The 10,386-nt window shown below is 44.4% G+C and overlaps 1 long non-coding RNA gene across 1 annotated transcript; it reads left to right on the top strand.

The window, feature by feature from the left end:
- The first annotated feature begins 149 nt into the window (after positions 1-149).
- Positions 150-7,794, top strand: LOC111538978. Its single transcript, XR_002730532.1, has 3 exons — positions 150-1,295; positions 1,682-1,795; positions 7,224-7,794. It is a non-coding gene; the product is annotated as an uncharacterized LOC111538978 (long non-coding RNA).
- Positions 7,795-10,386: the final 2,592 nt, after the last annotated feature.

The following is a 10,386-nucleotide window of genomic DNA, read 5'->3' as shown; positions in this document are numbered from 1 at the left end:
GGGGGTTGTTCAAGCGTTGAGGACGTTCAGGGTCTCTGGGAAGTGCTGACGTGTGCGCGTGTGCGGTGTGTTGCTTGTGGGTGCCTGTGTGGTGTGGGGTGTGTTTCGTGTGTGGTGTGTGCATGTGTGTGCGCGCGCGTGTGCGGGGTGTGCCGTGCGCGTGTGCACGCGGTTCGGGGGATGAGTAGGGGCGCTGACTTTTAGGACTAGCCGTTTGAACTAAGCTGGAGCCGACGTCTTAGAACCTAGGATGAGTCTCGTTTGGTTTTTTAGTCTGCAAAGCTCGTCTGGATCAGACAGGAATTTTCCCCAGACGCGGGTGCACGTGAATTAATTCATCAGAAGGCGGTTCACGGCCTGAGTGAGGGGGGACAAGGGCGGCAAATTCCTCCGCCTCATTCCTACCCTGACGATTCGAGGTGGGTGAGAGGAAAGCGTGGGGCGGCTGGGTGTGTAGGGTGGGGGAAGGTCACCTCCGGGCCTCCCTGGGCCCTCCAGCCTTTTCCTGAGAGGAGCTCGCCTCGGCCCCTTGGTTGGGGGGATGGGAGCGTCTCCGGAAGGCCCTCGGCCGAGCAGCTGGGCCTGCACCCCGGTCCCTTCCAGTTCGTTTCTGCTGTGGCGGCAGGAGGCTGGGGAGCCGATGACTCACCCTGCCGGCTAATTGCAGCGTTAAATAACTTTGCGCCGGATTCAGTGGCTGCAGCAGGGAACGCGCTCCGGGCGCCGGGGGAGGTGCAGGGACGTCCTGAGAACGCACCTCCGTCCGTGTCACCAACCTTAGCAAGTTCTGGCCTGTGGAGCCCTCACCCAGAGCGCAGAGCTTCATGCCCCTGAAGGGCGCAGTTTGTCCCATGGTGCCCGGTGGGCCCGGACAGAGCCCCCAGAGGCTCTGTCTGAAGGAAGCTGCACCCACAGGCTGCAGGCAGCGCGGGGCCCTCGCCCACCTTTCTCGGAAACCATCTGCCCATGTGAATCTATGTGAAGGCCCTTCATGCGCTCCTGGACATCTGCGTGGGATTTACTTCAACTGCTATAGCTGCGAGGAGGACGAGCATGTTTCACTGTATTTTTAGCAGAGAATGCAGATTTTAGAACCTCGCGAACGGTCCTGTATATCCTGCACGTTAACTCGCCAGAACAGTAGGAATAGTGACCCTTCATTTGCATTTATGGTGCATAGGTTTTCAACGGACAGTGTGTAAATCAGCTTGTATAATAATCGTGGCACCCACGCGCACGAGCAGACTTACCATGAACTGACTTCCACTGATTATTGCGGTTTCCAGGGAAACGAGGTTTGCAGCCACCTCCGGTGAGGGCGGAGCGGCCTCTCCATTCCCAATGCAGCAAGGCTGCTGCAGCCACGACGATTAGGCTTTGGAGGAGGAAGTGAACTGATGGGGCCTCATCCTCCTCCCTCCCTAAAGGATGGGGCTGTGCCCTCTTAGGACAGGGAAAAACAGCTTGGAGGGGTTTCTGCCATCAGAGATCCCATAGGAGGCAGGTCAGTCCTGTAGAATTTCTCCCCAGTCTGGCCACCAGCCTCCCTGGCCCCTTGCTAGAGGCCCCCATCCCACTGGCGGCTTGCTTCTGCCACGGGGCCTTTGCACAGGCACCTCCTGCAGCCTAGGGTGTGTCGCCTCTCCACGTCCTCACCGGCGTCTGCCTTTGCATTTCCCAGATGCTCGCTTCACCCCACTGAGGAGTAACTCAGTTTTGTGGGATCCCACTGCCCTCCAGGTGCCGCTCCGAGTGCTCCACACAGCTTTTCATTCAGTCCTTGCGGCACACGAAGGTAGGCGGCCCCACTGTCCTCACAGAGGCTTCCTATGCAGGAGCCAGTGACTGGCGGAGCGCCGCTCACACTCACGCTCCACGAACTGCCTCCCTGCGGTCCCCTGCCCCGGACAGACGGTCCTCCATAACAGGCAGGATTTCCCTGTGGTCCAAAGGTGTGTGTGCCTGCCAGATTGGGAGTTCAGCTCACTGCGGTCCTGTCCAACTTGCCCCCATCTCCCATCCCCATTAGGATCTGGCTTTGCCCCAGCTATGTGGAAGGAACGCATGCACAAATGAATGGGTGGGTTGCTCTATCTTGTGACAGGACGGCAGTCAGCTGGTTCTCCTCCCATGGCGCTCAGGGCCAGGTGAGGCAGGTGGGCCCACACGCAGACAGGCCCCCGTCTCTGTATTGGGCGTGGGGAAGGGGCTCTGGGAGGGTGCATGCCCCAGCTGCAGGAATGTCAAGAGCAGAGGCCCTGGAGGAGACAGCCCGGAGCTGGCGCACAGTGAAGTCCTCAGGTAGGAGGAGCAGAGTGAGGGTGCCGCCGTCGGGCAGCAGATGCCCACCCAGAAGGGTCTTTGAGCCTTGCTGGGAAGTTCAGATTTTACCCTGAGGATAAGGGAGGCCCTGGACCCGCAGGAGGATGCCCTGGTGTGTCTAGAAGGAGCCCTGCCACTGGGGGGCTGGTGGGGGTGCTGCCCATCCCGGTGCAATCACAGGTTTGCCTGCTCATCTCCCCCGTCCTTTTCCCATCACTTCCTGAGACTCTGCAGATGGTCAGCAGTGTTCCTGAGTGGATGACATTGGGTTGGCAGAGAGAGGGGAGGGCAGTCTGGGGTCCCGGTCATGCAGTGTTTCCTTGTGCAGTCCGTGGAGCTCACAGGGGCCTGTCCATGGCCCTTCACTCGGAGGGATGGCCTCTACACTTGAGCTGGTTTCTGACACCTAAAAACAAGTGGAAATGGGAGCAGACGCAGGCACATTTTCAAAGCTGCTTCGGTTGCTTTCTGGCAGAATCCCTTCCCCCAAGCACCTGGGGGCCCACCCGTGAAGCCTCTTCCCACCCCTTAACTCCGCCCCATGAGGGGGCCTCTGGCAGCTGCAGACTAGTCAGGTGATTTCCGGGGCTCAGGGCTCAGGGAGGGGCACCCACCTCAGAAAGAAGCGCCGTGCTTATGAGAAATGACTTCTACAGGTTGGTGGGGAAAGAGGAGTTATTTTAAAGATCGCAGAGCCCGTGATGTGCCAGGAGCATTCACACAGGGCATAGAGTCCCCACAGCTGCCTCTGCACTGGGGCCACCTCGCCGTCCTGTCCTGAAGACAAGGAACCTGAAGCCCAGAGATGGTGTCTTAAAACAATCGTGTGGTTTTTTTCTGATTACAACAGCAATTGTGTTAATCCCAGAATATTTTTCCTATCAACTGTAAACCTTATTTTAATATTTACATATTTATTAGCATTTAAAATTCAGTCTCCTAGAATATTGACTTCAATTTGGCTGATTCTATTTTTTTTCTCTAATTTGTTTATCACTTAACTTTTTAAGTACTTTTTTTTTTTGAGACAGAGTCTCACTCTGTCGCCCAGGCTGGAGCACAGTGGTGCAATCTCAGCTCACTGCAACCTCTGCCTCCCGGTTCAAGCGATTTTCCTGCCTCAACCTCCTGAGTAGTTGGGACTACAGGCTCCCACCACCACGCCAGGCTAATTTTTGTATTTTTAGTAGAGACGGGGTTTCATCATGTTGTCCAGGCTGGTCTCAAACTCCTGACCTCAAATGATCCCCCCACCTCAGCCTCCCAAAGTGCTGGGATTACAGGTGTAAGCCACCATGTCCAGCCTCTTTTTAGTGCTTTTATCCTTTATCTTTTTAACTATGTAAGTACTCAGCATTTTAAATTATTAATCTTCACCGTGTTATTTCCAAGAACAATCACTATTGACCTTTCACTTACGCAGCCACAGTGTGTGCCTCTCTGTGTAACTCTGCACGGCTGGTGATTTATTGAAAGAACTTACTCTCATAAAACCACAGCCAGCGGGTTCTCAGAGACACAATAATGCACCTTAAATATTACTTTAAAAGCTCTTGTCTTGTGAAATGTAATCGATCCACAGAAAAATCATAAAGTATATATGTAATAGCTTAATGACTTACAAATGAGCATCTGTATACTTCCCACTTGAAAAACAGCATATTGCAGGATTTGAGTAGACAACCCATACCTTTCCAACCACAGCCTCCCTCCCACCAAAGCTTCTGCTGAGTTCACTTGAAATCACTTCCTTGCATTTATTTATACTTTTATTACCTTGACATGCATCCCTAACCATTCTAGTCTGATTTTGCCTGGTGTTTGAACTTTATATTAATGGAATCATAGAACATAATTCTTATATCTCTGGCTTCTTTCATTCAACTTTGTGTCTGCGAAGTGTATCCATGTTGCATGCAACGGGGGCTCTTTCATCGCTGGTTACTGATTCACTGCATGAATATGACATGGTTTATTATCCATTTCATTGCTGATGAACATTTGATCGTTTCTAGTTTGGGAATATTATTAATAAATTGTGAACCTTCTTATGTGTGTGCCCTGATGTACTTGGATATGCATTTTTGAGGTGTATACTTAGTGAAATTGCCGGTTCATGAGTAACAACTATCTTCAGGTATTACTTTTTGTGCCCTTTTATATTGAGATACAATTTATGTGCAATACCAATCATGCATGTTAAGTGTACAACTCAGTGAGTTTAGACACCTGGACACCTCGTTATGAGTCGCCATCACCGAGATGATCCAGCAGTGTCCCAACTCCCACCACGTTCTCTTCTGCAAGTGCCCTCTCCCTCTGTTCTAGGCACGGGCAACCACAACCTGCTCTCTGTCACCGTAGCTTTAGTATAAAATTTCACAGACATAGACTCAGGCAGCATAGTCTTTCCTGTGTGGCTTCTTTCTGCTGGCAAAATGCTTGGAGACTTTTCCATGTCGCTGTGTGAATCAATGGATCATTTGTTTTCATTGCTGAGCAGAATTCCACCAACATTTGTTTACTCATCCATGAAATGATGGACATTTGCTGCTGTTCCATCTGAGATTGTTATAAATAATGCTGCTATTGTCATTCAAGGACAAGTCTTCTCTGAACATGTTTTCACTTCTCTTGGGTACATCCTTAGAAGTGGTATTGCTGGACTGTATCAAAAGTTAATATTTAACTTTCAAGAAACTGACAAACTGTTTTCCAGAGGGGCTATTCCATTTTGCATTCCCAGACCAAAGTGTGAAAGCGTCAGATGCCCCACGCCCTCACCAGCCCACGGTGTTGTCAGTCTTAATAATGCTGACCATTCTGGTGGGTTTGCAGTGGTATCTCATTGTGTTTTAATTTGCATTACGTTGATAACTAATAGCATTGAACCTTTCATCTATCTTTAGTAAAGAGTCTTTTCAAATCCTTTGACAATTTTTTAAAAATTGGGTTGTCTTCTTGTAATTGAGTTGTAAGAATTATTTATACATTCGGAACGTAAGTTATTTATTGGATAAATGTTTGGCAAGTATTTTCTCCCAGTCTTTGACCTACCTTCTCATCTTCTTATCAACATGTTTTAAAAAGCAAAACCTTCCATTTTGATGGCATCCAATTATTACTTTTTTCTTTTGTGGTTTTTATGTACTATTTAGGAAATAATTGTCTAAACCAAGATTACAAATATTTCCTTGTCTTTCAGAAGTTTTATGGTTTTAGCTCGTAAGTGTACATCTGTGATCCACTTTAAATTAATTTTTGTAAATGGTGTGATGTAATAGTCAAGGTTTTTATTTTTGTACATGGATATCCAGTTGTTCCGGTACCATTTCTTGAAAATAATCACCACTGCCATTAAATTACCTTGGTACTTTTATTGAAAATCAATTGACTGGAAAATGTGGATTGATCTCTAGGCTGTCAGTTCTGACCCATTGACTTATATGTCTGTTCTTTTTTTTTTTTTTTTTTTTTTTTTTGAGATGGAGTCTCACTGTGTTGCCCAGGCTGGAGTGCGGTGGTGCTATCTCGGCTCACTGCAACCTCTGCCTCCCAGGTTCAAGCGATTATCCTACCTTAGCCTCCCAAGTAGCTGGGATTACACGCACCACCACACGCAGCTAATTTTTGTATTTTTAGTAGAGATGGGGTTTCACCATGTTGGTTAGGTTGGTCTTGAACTCCTGACCTCATGATTCATCTGCTTGGCCTCCCAAAGTGCTGGGATTACAGGCATGAGCCACCGTGCCCAGCCACGTCTGTTCTTATGCTAACACCACAGTATCTGGATTATTGTAGCTCCATAGTGAATGCTGGAATCAGCTAATGTGAGTCCTCCAACATTTTGACTCTTTTTCAAAATAATTTGGCTATTTTAGGTCCTTTGCATGTCCATACAGATTTTAGACTCAACTTGTCAATTTCTACCCGAAAATGTCTGATTGAGATTGTATTGAACCTATATCTTAATGTGGGGATAATTAGTATGTTAGCAATATTGAATCTTCTAACCTACATTTACTTAGTCTTCATTAATTTATCTCATCAATATTTCATAGTTTTCAGTGCACAGACTTTGCACACATTTTGTTAAATTTCCCTATAAGGATTTCATTATTTTTATATTTTTCATTTTGTAAATGTTAATTTAAAGAAATAAGACACCCTTGTTATTTTTCTTTCTTTTTTTCTGTTTTTTATTTTATTTTATTTTTTTATAGAGACAAGGTCTCACTATTTTGCCCAGGCTGGTCTTGAACTCCTGGGCTCAAGCAGTCCTCCCACCTCAGCCTCTCAAAGTGTTGGGATTACAGGCAGGAGCCACCACACCTGGCCAGATACCCTCATTAGATTTTTGTGTCTTTTCTTATTTCTTTAAAGTAAAATTTACTTTAATAAATGTTACTATATAAATATATAGTATTAATATAAAATTGTTTGTTACTAGTCATATAAATACAATTAACTTTTTAGATTGCCCTCGTACCCTGTGACCTTGTTAAGTTCACTAATTCTAGCAGCTGCTTTTGTGTATTTGGTAAGATTTTCTACAAAGACAATCATGCCACAGGTACATAGAACCCATTTTACTGCTTCCTTTCCAAACTGCATGCTTTTTTTTTTTCTTGCTTTATTGCATTGGCTAGGTCCTCATGCACAATAGTGAATAGAAGTAACGAGAGTAAACACCCTTGCCTTGTTTCTTGTCTTAGTGGGAAACCATTTGGTCTTTCACCCTTAAGTATAATGTAAGCTGTAATTTTTTTTGGTAGATGCTTTTTATCAGGTTGAAATCTATTTCTATTTTGTTGAGTGTTTTTATCATGAATAGTTGATGAATCTTGTCAAATGCTTTTTTCCTCATCTTTTGAGATTATCATACAGTTTTTCTTTTTCAGCCTGTTAATATGATGAATTACACTGATTCAGTTTCAAATGTCCACCCAAGCTTGTACTCCAGCGATGAAGCCCACTTGATCACATGTATTATTCTTTTAATATATGATGGATACGACTTGCTGTTCTTTTGTTGAGGATTTTTGTGTTTATGTTAATGAGGATATTATTTGTAGTTTTCTTGTAATGTTTTTGTCTTTATTTAGTGTCAGAGTAATGCTGACTTCATAAAGTGAGCTGGGAAGTACTCCCTAGTTTTCTCTTTTCTGTAAAAGAACTGTATAGAATTGATGTTATTTCTTCCTTAAGTGTTGCGTAGAATTCACTTGCAAAGCCATCTGGGGTTGACGTCTTCTTTGGGAATGACTTTAGCTATAAATTCAATTTATTTAACAGATATACGGCTATTAAGGTTATTTAATTTTTTTCTTGAATGAGCTTTAGTGTCCTGTGTTCTTCAGGGAATTTTCCCATCTTAGTTAAGTTCTTAGATTTGTTGGCATAAAGTTATCCCAATATTTCCTTAGAAGTTGTGACTTTTACTGCATATAAAATATACCTCAATAAAGCCAAAAAAAAAAAAAAAAAGTAGAAGAATCCCTTTTGGCTGGGTGCAGTGGCTCATGCCTGCGATCCCAGCACTTTGGGAGGCCGAGGCAGGTGGATCACCTGAAATCAGGAGTTCCAGACCAGCCTGGCCAACATGGGAAACCCTGTCTCTACTAAAAATACAAAAATTAGCCAGGTGTGGTGGCACAAGCCTATAATCCCAGCTACTTAGGAGGCTGAGATAGGAGAATTGCTTGAATCTGGGAGGTGGAGGTGAGCTGAGATTGCACCAGTTCTCTCCAGCCTGGGCAACAGACTGAGACTCCATCTTAAAAAAAAAAAAAAAAAAAAAAAATCCTTTTTTATCTATAGGATCTGTAGTGAAGTCCCCTTTTTCATTTCTGATATTGGTAATTTGTGTTTTGTTTGTTTGTTTGTTTTTTGTTTGTTTTTTTTTAGATGGAGTCTCGCTCTGTCACCCAGGCTGGGATGCAATGGTACAATCTCTGCTCACTGCAACCTCTGCCTCCTGGGTTTAAGCGATTGTCCTGCCTCAGCCTCCTCAGTAGCTGGGATTACAGGTGCCCGCCACCACGCCTGGCTAATTTTTGCATTTTTAGTAGAGACAGGGTTTCACTATGTTGGCCAGGATGGTCTCGATCTCTTGACCTTGTGATCCGCCTGCCTCAGCCTCCCAAAGTGCTGGGATTACAGGCCTGAGCCACCGCGCCCGGCCTCGTGTGTTCTCTTTTTCCTTAATTTGGTTAGAGATTTATCAATGTTACTGACCATCTCAAAAAACTAGGTTTTGGTTTCATCATTATCTTTATATTTTGTTTTCTATTCATTGATTTCTGCTCTTTTGGCTATTATTTCCTTTTTCTGCTTCCTTTAGCTTTAGTTTGCCTTTCTTTTTCTAGCTGTCATTTGAGACCTTTCTTTTTTTCTTATATAATTTTTAATGCTATAAATTTTGCTTTAAACATTTCCTTAATTACATTCCACAATTTTCCTTATGTTATGTTTTTATTATTATTCTGGTAAAAATATTTCCTAGTGATATTTGCGATTTCATCTTTTACTCATTGGTGTTGAGAAGTGAGTTAACTTCTAGACATTTGGGGTCCTTTCTAGATTAGTTGTTGTTGCAGATTCCTAATTTATTACTGTTGTGGTCTGGAAACACTCTGTAAGATGTTGATCTTTTTTTTTTTTTTTTTTTTTTGAGACGGAGTCTCGCTCTGTCGCCTGGGTGGGAGTGCAGTGGCCGGATCTCAGCTCATTGCAAGCTCCGCCTCCCGGGTTCACGCCATTCTCCTGCCTCAGCCTCCCAAGTAGCTGGGACTACAGGCGCCCGCCACCTCGCCCAGCTAGTTTTTTGTATTTTTTAGTAGAGACGGGGTTTCACCGTGTTAGCCAGGATGGTCTCGATCTCCTGACCTCGTGATCCGCCCGTCTCGGCCTCCCAAAGTGCTGGGATTACAGGCTTGAGCCGCCGCGCCCGCCCAGTTGTTGATCTTTTGAAATCTGTTGAGACAAGCACATGGCCTGTCCTGGCAAATGTTTCACATACAGTTGGAAAGAGTGTGCATTCTGAAGTTGTTGCTGATTATGTTCTCTAAATGTCAATTCAGTTAGTTCATAGTGTCATTTGGATCTCCTGTATACCTTTTTCTTTTTGTCTACTTGTTCTGTTACTGAGAACAGCATGTTAAATCTCCTGCTATGATTGTAGATTTTCTATTTTTCCCTTTGGTTTTATTAGTTTTGTTCATATATTTTGGTATACTGTTATTAGATATGTATATGTTTGTAATTGTTGTCTCTTCCTATTGTATTGAATTTTGTCTCATAATACTCATTCTATTGAAGAATATTTTGTGTGCTATTAATACAGTTACTACAGGCCATGCGCAGTGGCTCGTGCCTATAATCCCAGCACTTTGAGAAGCCAAGGCAGGAGGACTGCTTGAGGCCAGGAGTTTGAGACCAGCCTAGGCAACATAGTGAGACTCCCATCTCTCCAAAAACAAAACAAAAAAAAGTTTAGGAAATCAGCCAAGCATAATGACATGTGGTGGCTGAAGAAGAAGGATCTACATAGGGGGCTGAAGCGGTAGGATTGCTTGAACCTAAGAGTCGGAGGTTACAGTGAACTGTGATCACACCACTGCACTCCAGACTGGATGACAGAACAAGGCCTGTCTTAAAACACACATGCACACGCACACACGCGCACACACACAATAACACACACACAGCCTCAGCTATGATAACTTTCTTATGCTAGCTATTTGCATGGTATATTATTTTCCATCCTTAAATTTTAATTTCCACCTCTTTCTGTCTCTTGAAGGCAACATAAGTTTGGTTCTTGCTTTCTTAAGTCAGTCTGACCATTTGTGCCTTTTGCTTGAGATACTTCATTTATGTTTGATGCAATTATCTAAATGGTTATAGTTACATGATATTCTCTATGTGTCTCATCTGTGTTTTGTTCCTCAGATTATTCTTTCTTGCCTTCTTGTTCATTCATTAATGTTATATTTTCTTTGGACATATTTTTCTTCATTCATTAGTGGAAGTAAATTTCCATATCATTATTTTATCCATTAA

This window comes from Piliocolobus tephrosceles, chromosome 3 (genome assembly GCF_002776525.5).
Source record: "Piliocolobus tephrosceles isolate RC106 chromosome 3, ASM277652v3, whole genome shotgun sequence".
Classification (NCBI taxonomy): Eukaryota; Metazoa; Chordata; class Mammalia; order Primates; family Cercopithecidae; genus Piliocolobus; species Piliocolobus tephrosceles.
The sequence above is the reverse complement of the archived record's forward strand: the minus strand, read 5'-3'. Positions and strand labels throughout refer to the sequence as shown.